The sequence below is a fragment of the Primulina tabacum genome, chromosome 3, assembly GCF_025594145.1.
Source record: "Primulina tabacum isolate GXHZ01 chromosome 3, ASM2559414v2, whole genome shotgun sequence".
Lineage (NCBI taxonomy): Eukaryota > Viridiplantae > Streptophyta > Magnoliopsida > Lamiales > Gesneriaceae > Primulina > Primulina tabacum.
This window is the reverse complement of record NC_134552.1, coordinates 28,963,914-28,987,838: the sequence shown is the minus strand read 5'-3', so window position 1 is coordinate 28,987,838 and position 23,925 is coordinate 28,963,914. Positions and strand designations below refer to the sequence as shown.

Below are 23,925 nucleotides of genomic sequence, written 5' to 3'. Positions count from 1 at the left end.
TGTTCTAAATGAAATATTATGATTTAATACTAACATCTAACAATCTAACATTTACTTTATCGCAACTAACTTTTATTTTTCGCATCTAACATTTACTTTATCGCAACTAACTTTTATTTTTCCGCAACTAACTTATTAAATCATATATTTCATTTAGGCAATAGCGTGGCTCTGCCGGTTGTTCTAAATGAAATATAATGATTTAATTTAACATTTACTTTATGCAATTATTTATTTATATAGTTATAATTATAATCATAGGTACCATATATAAAATATCGGTTAATTCGGTATTTTCTATAGTGGGAACTATATTATATTATGTGTGTGTTTAATTTTCTTGGAACCATTATTTATGGTGGTTTCTTTTGTTTTACTTTTAGTTAAACAATATTACATAAACGAAGAATAAATCCTCAAGCATTGACAAAATTTATAATTTGTCAACTTCATTCTTGCATTTGGTAATCTACAAATTAATAATTTTAAACTCAAAATAACCTCTCTGAGGATCGATCTCGTACTTACGAAATATATTACTTGCAGACAACCTACACTTGGGTGAATTATTATTTAAGTAGTAGCGAGTTTTTGGCGCCGTTGCCGGGGAGGTATAAATTAAGTTTATATTTGTTAATTATGTTTTATTTATAAATATTGCGTTGTTTTTTTTTTATGAGTATTTGGAGTCGAAAAAAAAGTGGTAGACTTATTCGAGTATCTGAAAATAATTTAAACATGGATGATAATTCAAATAATCAAGATAATGATAATAATAATAATCAAGAACATGATCAATTAAGAACACTTAGGCATCATATGAACCCTATTAGAACTAGTGCCCCATCTTGTTTAGTTTTTCCTCCTGATGCATCTAATTTCAACTTCAAACCTCAAATTATTCAACATTTACCAAAATTTCATGGCTTAGATTCTGAAAATCCATATTTGTATCTAAGAGAATTTGAGGAAGCTTGTAACACTTATAATGATCAAAATTGTAGCATGGATATAGTTCGATTAAAGCTTTTCCCTTTTTCTTTAAAAGATAAAGCTAAAACATGGCTACAAAATTTAAGATCAGGTTCAATAAGATCATGGGAAGAAATGCAACAACAATTTCTCAAAAAGTTTTTCCCTTCCCATAGAACAAACTCTTTTAAAAGACAAATTACAATTTTTTCTCAAAAACAAGGAGAAACGTTTTATCAATGTTGGGATATATATAAAGAATTACTTAATACATGCCCACATCATGGTTTTGAAACATGGAGAATAGTTTCTCACTTTTATGAAGGTCTAATACCTAAAGATAGGCAAATGATAGAATTCATGTGTAATGGAACTTTTGAAGATAAAAACCCAAATGAAGCTATGGAATATTTGGATTCATTAGCAGAAAATGCTCAAAATTGGGATAATATTGGCACAATAGAACCACCAACAACTAAAAACAATAATTCAACAAATGGGGGTGGTATCTATAATCTTAAAGATGATATAGATATTCAAGCTAAACTTGCATCTTTAGCAAGAAAAATTGAGTCATTAGAAATGAAAAAGAGTGGTCAATTAAAAAGTATTCAAGAAATTCTTGTCATATATGTGATACACATGATCATGCTACAAAAGATTGTCCAACATTACCTTCATTTAAAGAATGTCTCCATGAACAAGCAAATTATGTTAACAATTATAAAAAACCAATACTAGATCCTTTTTCACCATCATATAATCCTGGATGGAAAAATCATCCTAATTTTAGTTGGAGGAATGATAATAATGCACAACCGTCACAACAATATTTTCAAAATAACCAAAATCATCAAGGTTATATTCCTTATGTTACACCTCCAAGAAAAAACTTTGAATATGTAATTCATGCATTTATCCAAAAGCAAGAGTCTATCAATATTCAAAACAGTCAATCTATGAGTGATTTGAAAGAAACTATTGCAAAATTTGCATCTGCACTTAATATTCATGAAAAAGAAAAATTTCCATCTCAACCTCAACCTAATCCTAAAAATCAAAATCAAGAATTAAAAAATGAAAAAATTGATCAAATAAAATCTGTTATTACCCTTAGAAGTGGTAAAATAGTTAATGATCCATATAGTAATGAAAACAAGGATCATTTAAAATCAAAGAGTAAGGATGATAATCCTGATACTTTTGAGAATGATGATACCTTAAATTTTAAGAATAATATGGTGAATGATAAATCATCTGAAATAGTAAATAAGTCAAATAAACCTCCACCATTTCCTCATGCATTAACAAATCATAAAAAACAAAAAAGTGATTCTGATATCTATGAAGTTTTTAAACAAGTGAAGATAAATATTTCATTATTAGATGCTATTAAACAAGTACCTTCTTATGCAAAATTTTTAAAAGACTTATGTACTGTAAAGAGAAAATTGCATGTGAAGAAAAAAACATTTTTGGCTGAACAAGTAAGTTCTATTCTTCAAAATAATTCTAGTTTAAAATATAAAGATCCTGGTTGTCCAACAATTTCATGTATTATTGGAGAAAATAAAATTAAAAAAAGCTTTGTTGGATGTGGGAGCAAGTGTGAATTTACTTCCTTATTTAGTTTTTGAAAAACTTAATTTAGGAGAATTAAAACACACTTCTGTTACTCTCTTACTGGCGGATAGGTCAATCAAAATACCTAGAGGTATTGTAGAAGATGTGTTGGTTCAAGTTGATAAATTCATATATCCTGTAGATTTTATTGTTTTGGATACACAACCAATAGAAGTATATAATGAAATTCCAGTAATATTGGGACGACCATTTCTAGCAACTTCAAATGCTTTAATTAATTGTCGAAATGGAATAATGAAATTGTCTTTTGGAAATATGACTTTAGAACTTAATGTGTTCAATTTATGTAAACAACCAAGTATTAATGAAAATGAATATGATAATGAAATTGAAACAATTGTGGAAGAAAATATACAAGAAGAAAACTTAAATCAACAATCTGAAGTTTTTTCAATAGAAAGTTTTGAGTCTAAAAATAATTTTAAAGAAGATGATAATACAAAACTTGAATTAAAAGTTTTACCATTAGAATTGAAATATGTATTTCTTGGTGAAAATAAAACATTTTCTGTTGTAATTTCTTCCACTCTTTTGCCAAATCAAGAAGAAGATTTGATTAAATTACTTAAAAAATATAAAAATGCAATTGGATGGACTTTGAAAGATATTGTTGAGGATCGAAGTTGAGTTTAGAGGGGGGGTGAATAAACTCTACTCGTTTTTCCTTTCTTTTGATGAGGTACTAAAATCCTGTTAGAGATAGTAGTTTATCTTGTTGCGTATATCTTCACCTAGATTACAATTATAGGTGCGGAAACAATCTGATGAAGTAAGTGAAAGACAATAATAACAGTGGGCAGTAGTTGTTTATGGAAGTTCGAAGATGAAATCTTCTACGTCTCCCCTTCTCCTGTTTCCAGAAGGTATAACTAAAAGACTTTGGATATTACAGTACAACTCTTGTATACACCCACTTCAGAAGGACTTACACCTTTGCCTACTGAAACTCTTAGTTACTCGACTCAAAAAGTACGTGATACAAAAGGTTCTGAAAAGACACTTTTCAGATTACAAGCTCTTCCTGATAAAGTATAAGTGTTGTAAAAGATTGTGAAGAGTGTAAGAATCAGTAGCACAAGATGATCTTCAAAAGATCAGATATTTTCTATGAAGCGTGTGCTACGTTTCTTTGTGTTGAACTCAAAGTTATCAAGGAATTTCGAGGTTGTCTCGTTGAGTGAAATAGCGTTGATCCTTGAAAAGATATTATGCGTAGAGTTCTCTTTCTGTAAGGGTTTGTTCCATGTATATATAAGCGACTGAGTTCAACGTTTATGATCAGAAGATGTCTTCAGATTTCTGATAGAGTCAGCTTTATTACCAAAAAAAGGTTCCTGCAGAAAAGCTATAAAACAATCAGTCCTGTTTTATACTAAACTCGGTAAAGTGAATTAAATGACTCTGTATAGTATTTAATGCTGCAATTAATACTAGTACTTGGTAACTTTAACGGTAACATTTAAAGTAGTCACGTTAGGCAACATCTTCTACTGATTCTGTTTTTCTATCCTTTCTACTGCTTTTGTTTTACTAGACCAGTAGCTTCTGATTTTCTTTTTGTCTACTGTTTTCTTAAAGAGTGCTGCTGGTCTGCTGGTTTTTATTTTCATCGCCACAATTAATTCATGTCTATCAATTTCCCCCTTTGTGGTGATGCCAAAACCTAAACAGTAGGAAAGCGTTAAATAACAGATAATCAGTTAGCAAAAGGATAATATCAATGAAATTAACACAGTAAATTGTCAATAAGTTCCAATGTCCCTGTAAATGACTTCTTCATCTTGAGGATCCTGAAATCTTCTATCTGAAGGTTCAGCTTCTAATTGCCTTAGTTCTGCTTCAGATGGATCTCTTCGTTTTTCTTCCCCCTTTTTGGCATCAGCGGCAATCACATGGGCCATAAGATCATTCATTCTTCCATACAAGTTTTGAATGCCATTGGTTAACATCTCCAGATACGGAGCTTGAGTAGAGATACGATCATTGAGAGTAGTGAGAGATTGAGTTTGAGAATCAATCTTGGCATCCATTACTTCCATGGAGGTGGAAAATGATCGAATGAGATCATCATGCTCGGTGAGTCGATTTAGTATATCAGTTTGAGCAAGCACGATGTGACTATAATTTCTCGATACAGCTTGTCTGAAAACAATGGTTTCAGCATGCATTTTCTCCACGGATTCCGCCATTTTGGATATTTGTTTGCTCATTCGTTCTCTGAAGATCTGAGCACCACTAAATTCTGATATGCTTTCACGGGACATCCGCTTGACTAAATCAGACAGGTTATTGAGTTCACTTTGCAGAACGTCAATCTGAAACTCCAAATTGAATGATTCTGATTCAGGTGAGGGGGTTCGCGCAAGCATGCGTTGCCTCATTTCAGCAGCGCGAGTGTCCATAAGAGTTTGAACAGGATCAGTGACAATCAGTGCAGTAGAGACTGGATTGGTGGTGAGGGAAGTGGTGTCCATCACAGCAGTAGAAGCACCAGGGTCAGCAGAGGTTTCATCTTGAATAGCAGAGACTTTTGGTTCGGCAGCAATTATGGTAGGAACAATCTCTTCATCAGGAGCAACCAAGTTGGAGACCAAGTTCTCTTCTGTTAGAGCAACGGCAGTAGGTGAAGCTGATTGTTCTGCAGTTATGGGTTCAGATTGCTGGTTCAGAAGAACTTTCATTTCAGCTTGATGAGCAGCAGAAAATTTCTCTAGATTTGGCAAAAGAGATACAGCATCTGATTCTGCCATATGTTGTTCTGCGGTTGGAGAGGGTGATTGTGGCAATGAAGTAGCTGGAACTGCTTCCTGAGTAGTAGGGGACGTGGGAACAATTGACTCAATGACTTCTTCAACGGAAGCCAGTTCATGCACTGTAGAACCCGTAAATCAGTAGACGTATAAGCCATGCATAATTCTAGATTTTTAAATTTAATTGACTTCATTGCATAATTATTTTAAATGCATTTATTTGAAGTTAATTATTCATTATTTCAGTTCCGTAGATTGATTTTTAGCATTTCAGTAATTTCAGTGAGGCCGGACTGGAGTTGGAGTTTTGAGATAGAATTTAAGATTTGAGAAATATTTCCAGAAGTTAATTTAGCTAGCAAGTAAGTTCATTTAAGTTAAAAAGAAGTTTAAGGAATTATTTAAGTTAGTTGAGGATTTTAATTTAATTATTGGAGGTGATTAAGAAATGAGCTCATTTAAGTTACTTAATTAAGGGGTTAGTTCACTAAATTAATTAAAGGATTAGTAAGGCTTTTAAGGGTTATTAAATTACTAGATAATCAATTTTCCCCCTACCATTTATCATGCATTTTCGGCCATACCCCTAGAAGAACAAACTAGGACTTGCCAACTCACCTTTGACCCATTCTTGGTTGTTTAGCATGCTAATTCTTTTAGCTATTTTTCCACCTTAATTAATTAATACTAGACCACTATCCTAACCCTTGTTTGGCATGATAAAATCGGCCACTATAGTCTTGAATCACCCAAGAGATCATTTGATAGCAATTCAAAATTCAAAATTCAAATGCATGAAGACTTGGTCTTGATATGATCCTTATATCTTGCACCATCCTCCTCACCCCTCATAACCACTCCATCACACTCCCTCCCCACCGAAATCAGACCCATATTCAGTAGAAAAAACGTGAATAACAGCTAGGGAGAAAGGGAGAAAAATCGAGAACTAGAAAGAACAAGAGAAGCGCTCCACCTCCTCCGTGCCGCGTCGTCGTCGTTTCGTTCGTTTTCTTTCGAAACGAAACCAGGCATGTCTAGATTTCTTTCAAACCTCAATCAAGTCATATTATAATTTATTTTTCAGTACATGATCATGTTTATTCAAGCAAAAACCGAGATACATGTCAAAACATTTTGGAACAACACATGCAGAATTTTCGTTTTTCCTTGGCAAGCTTCACGATTTCTTTTGGTTTGTGAGTTTCAGGTATTGGATCGACTCCAGGCTCCCAAGGCGGCTTGTATACATGTAGTAGGATGCATTAGGACCATTTTGGTCCATTCAAACCAGCTCCATGCTTGCTGGAAATTCAGAATGACAGCAAGTCCCCATAGGTGCAGAAAATGTTGTTCGAAAATTCAGTTTCTTGTCATGGAGGAAGGATCTGATCTTGGCTGCCCCAAGGGCCTATAGCCATGGTTGGATCACTTCCCTAGCAAGTCTAAGACGTGACTAAGTTGCCCTTTTGGTGGCTTGGTCCATGGTTCATCGGTTTTTAATAAATACATCACAACAGCCCCTATACTCCTTCGGCTACTTCGGTTGGACAGCTTTTGGTTTCGGTTTGTGTTTGCTTGGTGTGGATCTTGGTTGGCCTATGGCCCTTAGCCACGGTTCATATCATGCTCCTAGATGTCTAGATCATGCCATGGTCAATCAAATGGCCACTGGAACGACGCAAGACATCGATCATAGCATAAACACTACACACGCATGCACGTTGCTCTCGGTTGGACCCTCGGTTGAGTTATGGTGTGATGCGGATTGTGGCTGGCCTAGGGCCCTTAGCCATGGTTCAAATCATTCCTTGGGATGTTGGTAAGAGTCTCTGGTCGGTGGTTCACTCCCCTAATGGCCGATAGTCTCGAAACCAACGCAAGTCTTGTAGTTGCGCAGCTGCTGGAAATTACAGCAAGTTGCTGTGTCGGTTCAGAGGCTCGTTCGAGTTCTTGGTTGGCTTTTAGCCCATGGCCTTGGACTGGACAGTGCCTCATTGAGTTAGGGAGGTCATGTTTTCGACCGTTTGTCATTTGGATCATTTTTGAGGTCGTACGAGAATTTACGGTGCAATGTGCCAAATTGACTCTCGAAAGAGCGTTTCGTGTTTTGGCCTCCATTCCACCTAGATTTCGACCCTATCATTTTAGGAACATTATTTTATGATTTTTCAGCGTATTTTAATCATGACTATACGTCGGTTCAGTGTCGGTTCAGGTTGGCTCGGAGTCATGATTAAATGCGAAGTCATTAGGCGTCATAGTCGCATCTTTTGAACGTAAATTGCGTAATTGGTCAAGTTTAAGCTATTGCATATTTTTCATGGCACAGTTAGGTTGCAGCGAGCCTGGGAACGATCCAATCCAATCCAGTTGGTAAAATTACAGGAATTTTCATTACGCCAGTTAATTATTTTACGTGCATTAAATAGAAAATGATTATTTTTGAGATTTATGCGATATGGCTTGTGGTTCATTCACTATGTGGGAGTGTTATTTTATACAGTCGCCAGTGACCGATCAGTTCAGTATGGTACCACCCGGTCGCCAGTGACCGGCCAGCTAAGTTCAGTTTCAGCCTCCCCGGTAGCCAGTTACCGATCAGTTCAGCTTAGTGCAGTGGCCACAGGCGTAAAACATAATCTCAACAGAAAATTTTACCAGATATTTCAGTACAGGCTCCAAGGAGCAAATATTTTTACAGTGATTTTCCAGTTCAATTATGCACGTATTATAATTGCTCAGTACAGATTATTTTCAGTATGCCTCAGGACAGGATATGTTCACTCATGCATATTTTAAATTCAGATTTTTACTCGTTAGATGCGATTTATGCATGCTGAGTCTTTAGGCTCACTAGACTTGATTGTTGTTGGATATTTTTAAATTGTGATTTTTGGCAAACTTAATTTTCTTCCGTTGCAATATTTTGAAATATTGAACTTGATTCACCAGTGATTTTATGAATGAGGCCATTTAAGTTCTTTTAAAAAGAAAATTTTTAATTTTCCGCAAATTTTCAAGAAAGGAGTTTTAGGTCCTTCACATGCACAGTCAAAAGAGATGATGACTGAAGAGGCCTTGTTGGTGATGCAGGAGTACTGAGAACAGAAGCTTTTGGTGAAGCTGTAGTCCGTTCCTCAACTGTCTGGATCTGTAGAAAGTCTGGAACAAGGCCGACTTGATATTCAATTGGCTCGCCAAAGCCCTTTTCTTGATCAAGAAGTTGCTCACTCATCTGTTTCAATTTGTCAGTTAGAATCAGAATGACGTTTTGATCCTGAACAGCAGTAGGAATTGTAAGATCAAAATTTGATTTAAGAATTTTCAGAACAGATTCCAACTTCTGACATTTCAGCTGTTCGAGGATGTAGCTTCTTCTATGCAATGCCTCGATTACATTTTCTATTTTGGCAAGCTGAAATACCCTCTTCTCAGCGTTCATTATTTTCCCATAGGATCCTTTCGTCTTGAAGTAAGCAAAAGAATGAAAAATTCGGACCTTGTGCCACTCGTCAAAGAAATTCATGTCATCATTGGCAGAGCTTTCTATTTCTGCCAAATGAAGATCAACACCTGTGGTCACAGTTGTTCTGAGTCCAAAAAGTTGTGGTTCTTCAATCATCTTTCCTTTGCCTTTGTCGGTTGATGAGATAGGCAAAATGGGTCGAAATGCAGAAGACACCCTTGTTGGTTCTCTAATCACTATTCCAGACATTGGTCTGAAAGTAGAAGCAGTAGATGTTGCTGGAACAGATGCAGCAGCTTGCACTGAAGTAGGAGCATTGGATCGTGCAGATGGAACTACTTCTGGAAACACCTGTCTGATTGGCACTTTTTCAATTTCAGAAATTGCTGCTGTCTTCTTGATTTTAAGAAAAGTCCGTGCTTTCTTTTTGATTGGAGTTGGTAGGGATGGTTGAACATCAGCAGCAGACTCTTCTGATACTGTTTTATCAGAATCAGTAGAGACGATCACTCTTTTCCTTTTAATCTTTCGTTGAGGTTTTTGATTCTCAGAAAGAGTCTCTCCAATCTCCTTTTTCAAGGCAACAAATTCAGCCACAGTTGTCTTGGGCCTTAAAGCGAGTATATTCTTAGCATCAATCATTGTTACCGAAACACCATCCTGTTCACTTGTAAAAGCGAAACCAGCATCCTTGAGGATTTTGCTGATCTGAACAGCAAATCCAGAACTTTTTTTGATGACCATGTCTTTCATGATTCTGAATATGAAATGACTCCAATCCACTTTAGTTCCCTTAGTGATGGCAGCCATCACTTGAACTTTCTCCTTTGTCAACTTTTCGAACGTGCCAGCTTTGACTAATATAGCCTTCGCCACAATATCAGCCAGAATTTGATATTCCATTTTGAGTAACTTTTTGTGGCAAGAAAGAGACAATTCTTCTCCAATGGCTGAGAAAGTGCTAAGAGCAATAGACATTTTTAGCTTGGAAATATCAGATAGTTCAGAAGTACCTGAAAGTGGAAGGAGAAAAGTTGCGCCCAATAGTGCGGCATCAATGGAGATGGATGCATCTCCTTGAAAGTGGACGATCTTTCCTTCATGCACAGTTGCCTTAGCGTAGAAATCCAGAAGAGCATTTTTGTATATCACAGCTGGTGCTTCCAAGAAGTTTCGAAGTCCTAATTTCTCAAGGTCTTGAAACATTTTAACAAGATTCTTATCTTTGACATTGAGAACTGAAGCAAAGTTGACTTGATGTGCATTAAGAGTGTATGCTCCGGCCATTTCTCTACGATGAAAGGATCAGATAAAATTTGCAGTAGATAGAAGATGATTAAGAGAAAGCAGTAGCTGAGTAGCAACAGTTTTGAAACGGTAAAAGTGAAAAATGAGAAGGTGATATTTTAAAATGAATGTACAGCCGTCAAGTAAACATAAGGACACGTGTCAGTATGTTTATGGTTGAATGTTTGGAAAAAAAAAAAACTTGCAAAGTTTGTCAGAGACGTGAATGATTTAAAAATTTGAAATAGGCGGGCTGTCCAGACGGTTACTAAACATAATCAGAAGAAGATTTGTCGTTTTATGATAACGTCTGCTGGAAGTTTCAGAGTGCTGAAATATTTGAGCACTGTGACAAAATCAGCAGACTTGTTGTTTTATCGAAAAGATAAATACTCTATCTGTTTTCTGAAAAAGGTATAAAAATCTTAGTCTGACTAAGATACTGTTCCCCCTCGGTAAATGCAATTAATAAGTGGATATTAAACACCAAACGACTTTTGGCAATCTTTCAATCTGAATCGTTGAAAATGAACAGTCGCAAGAGTCTTTGTGTCTTCCGAAGATTACTATAAATGCCTGCACAACTTAAACGAAGTTAAACATTCATAATCTAAAATGAAAGCTCAATTTAAAGAAGAGTTAGAGTCTGATCCAGGAGCCGAAGCAAAAATGTTCAGAAGGAAGTTTGAAGATGTCATTCTTTACGTAATGATCCTTGGATCAAACTCCTGGAGTTGTAATGTCAACAATCAAAAAGATTTGTTGCTTCCATTTAGTCGGAGGTGTAGCATCGATCTTTTCCAGAGGCTTTCTAATTCAATAAGAGTATATTTCATTATCCCTAAGCTCATGATAGGGATTGGACCAAATAGATCTATATGCAGTAATTCCAGACAACTTGAAGTTGAGTTGCTATCTTTGTTCTTGAAACTAGATCTTATCTGTTTCCCAAGCTGACAAGCAGAACAAACATGATTTTTAACAAAATTAATATCAGGTAGGCCATCAACTATATTCTGCTTTTTGAGATGATTGATTGACTTGAAATTCAGATGATTCAATTTCTTGTGCCATAGCCAGTGTTTATTACTAAGCGAGGCAACTAAGCATGTAGGAGTGTTGACATGATTTGAGTTCCAAGAGACTCTGTAGGTGTTGCCTTCTCTCTTTCCAGTTAATACAGTAGTTTCAGCAGAATCTCTAACTACACATGAGTGCTTCTGAAAAGCTACAGAATAACTATTATCACATAGTTGACTAATGCTAATTAGATTGTAACAAAGGTTGTCAACTAGTAACACATCATTAATGGTTATGTTACCATGGATAATCTTACCTTTACCCACAGTTTTACCTTTTGAGTTGTCTCCAAAAGTTATCTTTGGTCCAGTGCAACTCATTATCTCGGAGAGTAGGTTTTTCTGTCCATTCATGTGTCTGGAACATCCACTGTCCAGATACCATGTAGAGTTACTGATTTCTGTTTTCTTCTGCTGTTCCTGCAAAAACAAATTTTAGTATCTGGTACCCAAATCTATTTGGGTCCAAGCCTTATCAGTCCTTTGGGGACCCACATTTGTACAATTTTTGTACTTCAGGTATCCATGGAAGTGTGTGCAACAAATGGTCTGTTGTTTTTAACATTGTGCATCCTAGTATGTTGTTCTTCCCTTCTGTTTCTGTTGTCCAGCCTGTATCTCTCCTGAACAGGTTTAGAATTATAGTACTGGTAGTTTTTAACCTTCATCGGAGGTTGTCTTCCTTAGTTGAATCCACTCATGATTCTAGAACTCTGGTCAACTTTTTCCTTAGGTTTAACATAGCCCAGACCATAGTGCATTCTTCTGTTCATCTGATTTACATTCATTTCTACTGAAACAGTAGGTACTTCTGGTTTCTGTACCACGCTGGATTTCACAAAGTGAATATACTTCCCTTTGCACATATCCAGTTTTGGCTTAGTATTTGTTTCAGAGGTGCCTTCATTATTACAAAACCCGAGACCACTCCTGTCTCCAGATTGTTTTTGTAACTCTTGCATCTTTTCCAGTGAAATAGAAGACTTGTTCCAAGCATTTACCAGTAGTGATAACTTCTAGTTTTCAGAAAGCATATTCTGGTAATCTGCTTTTGCTCTTTCATTCTCCGTTTTTAATTTACTCATCTCAACTTGTAAATCATTACAGTTGTCTACTTGCAAGCAAGTTAACTTACTGTTCTGATCCTTTAAGTTCTGATTTTCGATCTTAACTTCTTCGAATGTTTGAGAAAGTCTAGAATACTCTTCTACAATGTCATGTAATGCATTAACCAGATCAGTTCGTGTGAATTCGTTAGAATCAAAATCAAATACCTCACCAGATGTCGAAGTTGAATCAGTGTTTGCCATGAGACATTTAACTTCTTCTGCATCACTGTCACTGGAATGACTTTCTGAATCAGATGACTCAGAACTGGAGTCCGCCCATTTGGATTTGCTTTCTTCAGCAATCATTGCTTTTCGATCTCTTCTGGACTTTTTGTCATTCCTCTTGTAATCCTTTCTTTTCTGGTCATCCTTCTTTGGTTTAGGACAATCAGCAATGAAGTGACCTATTTTTCCACAGTTAAAGCATGCCATATCACTAGGTGATGATTCCTTTTTGAAATTGCGGTTGAGACTTTGAAATGTTCTATGATTCTTTCTCATGAATCTGGAAAAATTCTTAACAAATAATGACATTGCGTCATTGCTTATCTGTTCAGCACTTCTCTCAGAAGTGTTCTCTAAAGCAGTAGCAGAAGATGAACTTGGAGCAACTGTAGTAGTAGAGTTAACAGTAGCTGCGAGAGCTTTGGTTGGTGGATTTGCTAAGGGCTCTTCTCCACTTCGAACTTCAAGTTCAAACTCATATGCCTTTAAATCCGAGAACAAGTCGTGTAGTTCTAACTTGTTGAGATCCTTGGAAGCTCTCATTGCCATTGTTTTGACGTCCCATTCTCTGGGTAGGCCTCTCATTACCTTTAATGCAATTTCTCTATTGCCAAAGTCTTTCCCAAGAGCTGAGAGTTCATTGACGAGGCTGCTAAATCGTTCATCAAATTCATTCATAGTTTCTCCAGCCCTCATCTTCATATTCTCAAACTTCTGCATGGCTACAGACAGTTTGTTTTCCTTTGTTTCTTCGTTTCCTTCACAGATCTGAATTAATTTTTCCCAGATTTCCTTGGCAGTATGGCACATCTTGATTTTGCTGAAGGTATTTTTGTCGAGTGTCTTGTATAAAATGTCCTTCGCAACGTTGTCAAGATTGGCTTTCTTCTTGTCCTCACTTGTCCATTCATATCTTGGTTTTTCAAGCATCTGAGGTGCACCCTCAGTAACAGCAACAGCTGTGTTAGGCTTTAATATTTTCAATGGACCATCTGTGATGACATACCACATGTCATCATCTTGTGCTGCAAGATGAGCTTGCATTCTAATCTTCCAATCATCAAAATCATCCTTAGAGAACATAGGGATCTTGCTAAAGTGTGCCATCTGTTGTAGTTTTTCACGAACAAGAATAACCTGCTCTGATACCAATTGTTGAGGATCGAAGTTGAGTTTAGGGGGGGGGGGGGGGGGGGTGAATAAACTCTACTCGTTTTTCCTTTCTTTTGATGAGGTACTAAAATCCTATTAGAGATAGTAGTTTATCTTGTTGCGTATACCTTCACCTAGATTACAATTATAGGTGCGGAAACAATCCGATGAAGTAAGTGAAAGATAATAATAACAGTGGGCAGTAGTTGTTTATGGAAGTTTGAAGATGAAATCTTCTACGTCTCCCCTTCTCCTGTTTCCAGAAGGTATAAATAAAAGACTTTGGATATTACAGTACAACTCTTGTACACATCCACTTCAGAAGGACTTACACCTTTGCCTACTGAAACTCTTAGTTACTCGACTCAAAAAGTACGTGATACAAAAGGTTCTGAAAAGACTCTTTTCAGATTACAAGCTCTTCCTGATAAAGTATAAGTGTTGTAAAAGATTGTGAAGAGTGTAAGAATCAGTAGCACAGGATGATCTTCAAAAGATCAGATATTTGCTATGAAGCGTGTGCTACTTTTCTTTGTGTTGAACTCAAAGTTATCAAGGAATTTCGAGGTTGTCTCGTTGAGTGAAATAGCGTTGATCCTTGAAAAGATATTATGCGTAGAGTTCTCTTTCTGTAAGGGTTTGTTCCATGTATATATAAGCGACTGAGTTCAACATTTATGATCAGAAGATGTCTTCAGATTTCTGATAGAGTCAGCTTTATTACCAAAAAAAGGTTCCTGCAGAAAAGCTATAAAACAATCAGTCCTGTTTTATACTAAACTCGGTAAAGTGAATTAAATGACTCTGTATAGTATTTAATGCTGCAATTAATACTAGTACTTGGTAACTTTAACGGTAACATTTAAAGTAGTCACGTTAGGCAACATCTTCTACTGATTCTGTTTTTCTATCCTTTCTACTGCTTTTGTTTTACTAGACCAGTAGCTTCTGATTTTCTTTTTGTCTACTGTTTTCTTAAAGAGTGCTGCTGGTATGCTGGTTTTTATTTTCATCGCCACAATTAATTCATGTCTATCAGATATAAAAAGTATGAATCCTTTAATTTGTACACATAAAATTCACTTGGAAGAAAATGCTAAAACATATCAACAATCACAAAGAAGGTTAAATCCACATATGAAGGAAGTTGTTAAGAATGAAGTATTAAAACTATTAGACGCTGGAATTATCTATCCAATTTCAGATAGTAAATGGGTAATTCCAACACAAGTACTACCTAAAAAGTCCGGCTTCACTTTTATAAAAAATGAAAAGGGAGAGTTATTACAAGCTAGGATTCCATCTAGTTGGCGTATGTGTATTGATTATAGAAAATTAAATGATGCAACTAGAAAAGATCATTTCCCACTACCATTTTTAGATCAAATTCTAGAAAGAGTAGCAGGAAATTCTTATACTGTTTTCTTGATGGGTATTCGGGGTATTATCAAATACCTATATCATTAGAAGATCAAGAAAAAACTACTTTTACTTGTCTTTTCGGAACTTTTGCATTTAAAAGAATGCCATTTGGTTTATGTAATGCTCCGGCTACTTTTCAAAGATGCATGTTAAGTATTTTCAGTGATATGATTGAAGAATATGTAGAAGTTTTTATGGATGATATAACTGTTTTTGGAAACTCATTTGAAAATTGTCTTAAAAATCTAGAAGAAGTATTAAAAAGATGTGAAGAAAAAAATCTTGTTTTAAATTGGGAAAAATGTCATTATATGGTTAAATCTGGGATTGTTTTAGGACATGTGATATCTGAAAAAGGAATTGAAGTTGATAAAGCCAAAATTGATGTTATTGCTAATTTAACATCACCAAAAACGGTCAAAGAAGTTCGATCATTCTTGGGTCGTGCAGGATTTTATAGAAGGTTTATAAAAAATTTCAGCATAATATCTAAACCAATTTCAAATCTTTTAACAAAAGATACACAATTTGAATGGACTCAGAAATGTGAAAATGCTTTTAAAAAAATTATTAATCTTTTAGTTACATCACCTATTTTACAACCTCCAGATTGGTCTTTACCATTTGAATTAATGTGTGATGCAATTGATTATGCTATAGGAGATGTGTTAGGATAAAGAAAAGAAGGAAAACCTTATGCAATCTATTATGCTAGTAGAACCTTAAATAGTGCTCAAATAAATTATTCAACTACTGATAAAGAATTACTTTCAGTAGTATTTGCATTAGATAAGTTTCGATCTTATTTAATTGGTTCTACTACTATTGTTTGCACCGATCATTCTGCCATAAAATATTTATCAAATAAACAAGATTCTAAGCCAAGATTAATATGGTGGATTTTATTGTTACAAGAATTTGATATTATAATTAAAGATAAAAAAGGAAAAGAAAATGTTGTAGCCGATCATTTATCTAGAATAATGACTGAATCATCTCATAATGAAATACCAATAAATGAAAATTTTCCAGATGATCAGTTGTTTTATGCTACTATTATGCCCTGGTTTGCTAACATTGTAAATTTTCTTGTGACAAATAAAATGCCTTCTCATTGGAATTCACAGGATAAGAATAAATTCTTGATAGAAGTTAAAAAATTTTATTGGGATGATCCTTACTTATTTAAGTATTGTCCTGACCAAATTTTTCGACGATGCATACCCGACAATGAAGTAAGTAATGTTATTAAATTTTGTCATTCTGAAGCATGTGGAGGTCATTTTTCATCCAATAAAACATCTACAAAAATCTTACAATGTGGATTTTATTGGCCGTCTTTATTCAAAGATACGCATTTATTTTGCAAATCTTGCGAAAACTGTCAGAAGATGGGATCAATTTCAAAACGAAACATGATGCCTTTAAATCCAATCATAATTATTGAAATATTTGATAGTTGGGGGATAGATTTTATGGGTCCATTTCCATTATCTTTTGGATATACGTACATTTTAGTCGCTGTTGATTATGTTTCAAAATGGATTGAAGCAATTGCATGTAGAACTAATGATCATAAAGTTGTTATAAAATTTTTAAAAGAAAATATTTTTAGCCGATTTGGAATACCTAGATAATTAATTAGTGATGAGGGAAGTCATTTTATAAATAAATCATTTTCTTCTTTGTTAAGAAAATATGGCATTACACATAAAGTTTCTACCCCATATCATCCTCAAAGTAATGGTCAAGTTGAACTTGCAAATAGAGAAATAAAACAAATTTTAGAAAAAACAGTTAATCCAAATCGAAAAGATTGGTCTTTAAGATTAACTGATGCATTATGGGCATATAGAACTGCATTTAAAACATCATTAGGGATGTCACCATATAGGTTAGTTTTTGGTAAGCATTGTCATTTACAGGTTGAACTTGAACATGAAGCTTATTGGGCAATTAAAGCATTTAATATTAATTTAGATGATGCATCTAAATTAAGAAAATTGCAAATAAATGAACTTGAAGAATTAAGAAATGATACATATGAAAATTCAAAGATTTATAAAGATAAAATTAAAGCTTTTCATGATAAAAATAATATGAGAAAGTCATTTGAAATTGGACAAAAAGTTTTGCTTTATAATTCTCGTTTGCATTTATTTTCAGGTAAACTAAGATCGAGGTGGTCAGGACCATTTATAGTCAAATTTGTTTATCCTCATGGTGCTGTTGATATTGAAAATCCTAAAAATAATGACGTGTTTAAAGTTAATGGGCAAAGACTTAAGCCTTTTATAGAAAATGAAATTCTTAATAATGAGTTTATGCCTTTATATGATCCACAATAGTTGTTTGATATTTTCATTTTGTTTTGCAGATTCTAGTTCATTTTCCGGTTAAGTGGCGGATAACGGTACTCCGTGACTGTTTAAGTCGGTTTCTTCAGTTTTCCCAAAATAATTGAAATATATATAACAATAATAATAATATGGATGCGTGTACTATGAATCTTCGTAAATATTTTTCTTGTTTACCTGATAATGCGTTGAAAAAAATTTATAAAGCTAGATGTGAGCAGCTAAGGTTGATGATGTCATATGGCATACCGAATGATGTCCGTTTTATAATTGAAGCAAAAGTCTGATTGGTTGGGGAAGCAAGTGAATTAATAATAAGACATATGCCAGGATTTGGTAAAAGCACATATGCCAAAAAGCGAAGAGCTAAACGTATAGGTGGATGTCATAAATGTGCAAGGTGGACTTGTAAGAGAAAATGCAAAAATGTTGGAATGACATCAATGAATAGAGAAGATAAAATTTTATTCATTAAGAATGGTCTGAGTAAAGAGCCTTTGGATAATTTTCTAGAGGTTCTTGATACGCATTCTAGTGGGTACGTGCAAAATGAACTTCTTAAACTATGGTGACAATTTCAACAGGAGGAATATCAATATGGACGGTGGAATCATCCTTACAAAGATCCTACTGTAGTAACGCATATCTATTTAGATAAGTAAATATATATACACAATTTCGTCTTGGGAATCTGACGTTAAAAGACCATGTTTGCCAATTTATAAGAAAATTGGATGGGAAGCATATCCTCGACTCATAGAAGGCGTTGAAGCCGTTACTGAACGTAAAATCAGAGGAAGATGTGAGCCACAATCACAACTACGCTGTATATATTTGTTTTAATTTTGTCATTTTTATTTTCTTTTAATAATAATAATTTCCTGTTTAAATATTGATTTTGGCATGTTACGCTTATAAATTCATATGCTGAGATCTAACAATTAAAAAAAAACATATTTCTCAGCATGTCAACGTCCACGGTAAGTAAAATAAAAAATATTTGTGTTTTGTGGATCTAGTGCAGGAAAAGATTCAATTTATGAAAAAGTAGCAGAAAATCTTGGAATAACACTTGCTAAAAAAAATATTCATTTGGTATATGGTGGTGGTGAAGTTGGCCTCATGGGAAAAGTTGCAAAAGCTGCGCATGCAGGTGGAAGTGAAGTTTTAGGCATTATTCCGATTACCTTAGCCAATCTTATAGGACCAACAGTAGGAGAAGAAATGAAAGTGGACAATATGTATGAACGAATTACTCAAATGATTGAACATTCAGATGCTTTCATTGCTTTGCCAGGAGGTTTCGGTACTTTGGAAGAAATATTTCATACTGTTTGTTGGGCACAATTAAATATCCACAATAAGCCAATTGGTTTGTTAAATGTTAACAATTATTATAATAAACTGTTATCGTTTCTTGATGATGTTGTGGAACATGGATTTATTTCATTAGCTTCGCGAATGATGTTAGTTTCTGCTACAAGTGAAGGTGAACTTATTGATTTACTGCAAGGATTTAGTCATGAACCAGATCCATCCTTATATCAACTTAATTGGCCAACATCCAAAAGTAAGAAAAGAAAATTCATGTGATGCTAAACTTGTGATTCAACGGTATGTTTTAATGTTTTTCTTTAAGGTATGAATAATTTCTTCTTCTTCTCCTCTTAGTTTTTTTATATAAAAATTAAAATATATACTTATATATAGTAATAATAATAATAATTTTCAGTTCAATGTCGAGTAAGGTGTCAGAAAATGCACCTGAGACGCATTAGTTAATAATTATTGGAAATTCACAATACATTAGATTTTAATATTCATTATATTCAAAATACAGACTAAAAGAAAAATTAGTTTTTCATATGTACCAATTTATATATATATTTTGATCAATTAATATAAAATATATAATAGATGTGTTCATATATATATATATATATTATTGTATGTGTTTTCAAATAAAATAATTTCTAAAATTTTTATAAGAATATAGTTAAAAGTTATGGTTTGTATGGTTGTTAACATGTATAATTGAAAGAATTCTTTTGTAAAAGTATAATATATACTCACACATCTTTTGTGAGTGAGTGGTGAGAAATGAGAAAACAATTAATAAACTTTTATTGATTATTAAAAAATAGTTAATTAAAAGAATATAACTCCCCTAAAAAAAATATTTATTGAAAAAAGAAAAAAAAAGTAAATATATAACGGACTGCAAAATACTTTATTCATTGTAATTTTTTTAGATTTGATTGATGTACTATCAATGTGTTCTAAAAACATCAATATTGTGTTCAAAAAAAAAACAATAAACAAACAAACAAAAAGATTTGTTTGTGCTAGATAAGTTTCAAAGGTAGTCGGATGTATCCGTTATATAAATGTTTATATATATACATATATATTTATATATATACATATATATATATATATATTTATCATGTTATTGTAAAATTTTGCAGTCACGTTATTTAAAAAAAACAATAAAAAAAAATAGGGATTTTATATTTTGCAAATTTTCCTATTTTGTTTTCAATATTAGTTTAATTAATTGTCTGCTTTAATACTTAGCATTTTTCAATGAGAGTTAATATTCATTCCAACTCCATGAGTGAAAACTAGCTATTCCTTAAACATTTTGACCTGAAAGAATATATGAAGTTGAGGCTTTTACAATAATATTCTTGATATTATACATGTTATGGTGGGTGGTGTGAATTATCTTTTTGACTATATTATTATAAAAAATTTAGAAATTTTAAAAAAAATTATATATATATATATTGTTACTTTATATATTATGTGAAAATAAGAATAATAATAAAAACACATCTAATTATATATTATTATATTAAACGAAAATATATATATATATATAAATCGGTATATGATTTTATTTTTAATAAATATGTTTGTATTTGAATATATAAAAGGAATAAAGAATCTAGGTTGTGATTTTTCGATAAATTTTATTACTAAGGGACTAGTAATAAGATAGTGTGGGGGTGTGATGAAACTTAAAATTAATAATTTATTATATGTTAAAACCTGTATTTTAAAATTTAAGTTTCATTAAAATTATAAAATTATGTTATTTTAGTGTTGTTTGTTTATATTTAATTGTCTTACTAAATATGTTTTATTTTCAGGTTTTCTACGTGTTGGTAAAATAATGATAACTCAAGCTAGAAAATTCAAATGGAGGTGACTCAAATATGTTTGGAATCCTTGAGAAATTATCTACAACTTTGCAGAAGACATGATTGCCTAAAAAGTTCATTAAGATGATCAAATTGTGCAAATATCAAAAGGAGGACAAATTTACTTTTACTATGACCATCATATAGTAAATAAATCATAACTATTTCAATATTTAACCAAATGAGGTGAACCAAGTGGCCAAATTCATCTACAGACAATTTCCCACATGTTTGCCGTTTTGAGCAGAGTCAAATTCGGTGATTAAAGTCGTGGAACAAAGCATTGAAAGAAGGGACATGAAATTGAACTTGGAGGAGACAAAGAATACTATTGCAACTACATTGCATTAATAAAAATTTTGACCCTTTCTCTCATTTGGCCTATAAATAGAGGCCTTGTGCTAGCTTGAGATTCATTCTATCTCATTGAAAAATATAGTGTGAGTGTGTATCAAAGTTCTAAGTTCCAATATATTTTCTTTCATGTTCTCTACTATGAGTGATATTTTAGTGTTGATCAAAAGTAAGCTTATGACAAGCTAAATCTATTATGTCAAGGTGAAGAGGATGCATTTTTGGTGAAGTAAGATTGTTTATATTTTGTATATTCTTTCTTTATTTCTTTTCATTTAGCTAACTTATTTTTATTGTAGGTATAAAAATGAATTATTTGTTGTTATCAATTTACATCAAATGCTTGATACCACACGGGCCTTTAGTTTTGGGACGATTGATCATCCTTGCTTTGTTTACTTTTTATAATATATGCATGATATGTTATAAATAATGAGTATGTGCGTTATTATTATGATAATAACAAAGTTGCATGAATCCAGCAAACATACGATCAAACATGGCGAGCTTTTAAACAAAATTAATGATGAGACCTTTCAAAATTAAAAACCCTCATTTTGAATAAGATTCAAAATTAATATCAAGCCCGAAAAGGGGAATTATAAAGGTGTTTATAATTTCCATATCTTCCATCGACAATGGGTGCATGATGAACGCTACCCGTGTTCAGGGCTCGGCTAATATTATTGGGGGGCCCTGGACACCGGAAAGCTGTGACATCCATCGACATGGTGATGTGAACTACGTGGAACTCCCATGATTTCGGCTCATATTATTGTGGGAACTCATGGCGATCGTCCATTAAGGTTCAACATCGATGAGTAAGGCTTGACACGTAAAGATGAACAACGTCATATTATTGGGTCCTAATGAAACGTGAGTCAAAAGTTTACGTAGAGGGTTGCATGGTGATGCAATTGGAAACTACCTCTTAGGAATTGTGATTGGCTGATATTATTCGGGATCATGGTTTGCTAATTGGATATTACGTACCTACTGAGGAAAGGAGTTACCCGTTTTTACTAGAGGGTAATGAAAAATGTCAAAATAGTAGGAGCGAAAATTTATGAAGTAAAAGTCCATACTTTATATCTTACTAAATATTTAAAATAGTCATTAACATTTATCTGTTTTACTTTTCAGTACGAGTTTGACAATGTCTTCGATTCACAACCCATTATCTGCAATACTCGACAAACACATATTAACCGGACCTAATTACCTCAATTGGCTAAGAAATCTGAAAATCGTCTTGAATTCGGAAAGGATAGCATATACACTTACTGAGTCGCCTCCTGTTAAGGCTCTGACTAGCTGCACTCCTGAGGAATTGCATACTTACAAGGATTGGTGTGACCATGACTAGCGAGCTAAGTGTTATATGCAGGCTTCTATGAATGATGAGCTGCAGAGGCGTTTTGAGGATGCAAAGATTGCTACTGACATTCATTTGCATCTCAAGGAGCTCTTTGGTTAGCAAACACGGCCTCTTAGGCATGCTACCGTCAAGGAGTTAATAACTTTACGCATGCGAGATGGGGGCTTCGGTCCATGAGCATGGCCTAAAGTTGATTGGGCTCGTGGATAAGCTCGTTGGCATGGATCTTACGTTGCCTTCGGAGTTGACCACCGACGTGTTGCTCTAGTCGCTGCCTAGCTCATTTGATCCTTTTGTGATGAATTTCAACATGAACAAGCTGGAGCCTACCCTTGAGGAGTTGGTGAATATGCTTGTTACGTTTGAAGCCACCATCAAGAAAGAGAAGTCGGTTCTTTATGTGGGCTCTTCATCTTGTGCAAAGACTGGTCCACCTAGGAAGGGAAAGAAGCGTTCTTGCAACGTCCCAAGAAGAACGTGCCCTTGAAGAGGCAAGCTCCGAATCCCGTTGTGGCAGCCATACCAGTAAAGTCTGATAAGACTGCTGATGTTTGTCATCACTGCAAGAAGCCTGGACATTGGAGGCATAATTGTAGAGAATATCTTTCCCAGAAGAGTTCTGGAAACGGTATGTTCTATATTGAAGTAAACATTTCAATTTACTCTACTTCTTAGATATTGGATATCGGCTGTGGCTCACATCTCTGTAATGATTTACAGGTGATGGGAAGAAGTAGGAGACTTAGGGAAGGTGAGACCTTCTTAAGGATGGGCAATGGAGTAAGAGCTGCTGCCAAGGTCGTAGAAGATATTTACTTGCTTTTGAACAATGATTTTAAGTTGATTTTAAGAGATGTTTTGTTTGTACCTGATTTGGTGAAAAACATTGTATTCATTTCTATGCTTGATAAAGATGGATATTCTTGTTTATTTAGCAAAGGTGTTTGCAAAATTTACAAGAATGAATGTATGATTGGTACTGGAGAACTTAAAAAAGATCTCTATAACTTAAAAGTGAAAGATATTTCACTAAACAATATCCAAGCAATAACAACAACAAACAAGCGAATGCAAGATACTCTAAATTAGGCACAATTATGGCATGCTCGATTAGGACATATTTTCCTAAGAAGGATGAACAAGCTAGTGGGAGTGGCCAAGTTTGATATGTCTTATATTAATTCTCTCCCAACTTGTGAATCCTGTCTAAAAGGAAAGATGACCAAAAATTCCCTTTAAGGGCCATGTGGAGCGAGCCAAAGTGTAACATACCGTACTTTTTGCTACTTAAAATTTGCAGAAAAATTAAAAATTTTCTTAAAAGAGTAACCAAACTTCAAAGTCGATAAAAGAGCAAGCTCCTTGGTCCCCACCCCTAGTCTCCTCGAAATCACCTCACCTGCATCGATCAAGTCTAGTGAGTCTAAGGACTCAACACGTATAAACTGGAAGTAACAAGTAATAAATAATAAAATCACAAGCAACTTTAAAATAGGAAGTACATACTGAAACCTGAACTTG

At 34.0% G+C, this 23,925-nt stretch overlaps 1 non-coding gene across 1 annotated transcript; it reads right to left on the bottom strand.

The window, feature by feature from the left end:
- Window positions 1-1,151: 1,151 nt before the first annotated feature.
- Window positions 1,152-1,262, bottom strand: LOC142541227 (small nucleolar RNA R71). The gene has a single exon (XR_012819292.1). It is a non-coding gene; the product is annotated as a small nucleolar RNA R71 (small nucleolar RNA).
- Window positions 1,263-23,925: the final 22,663 nt, after the last annotated feature.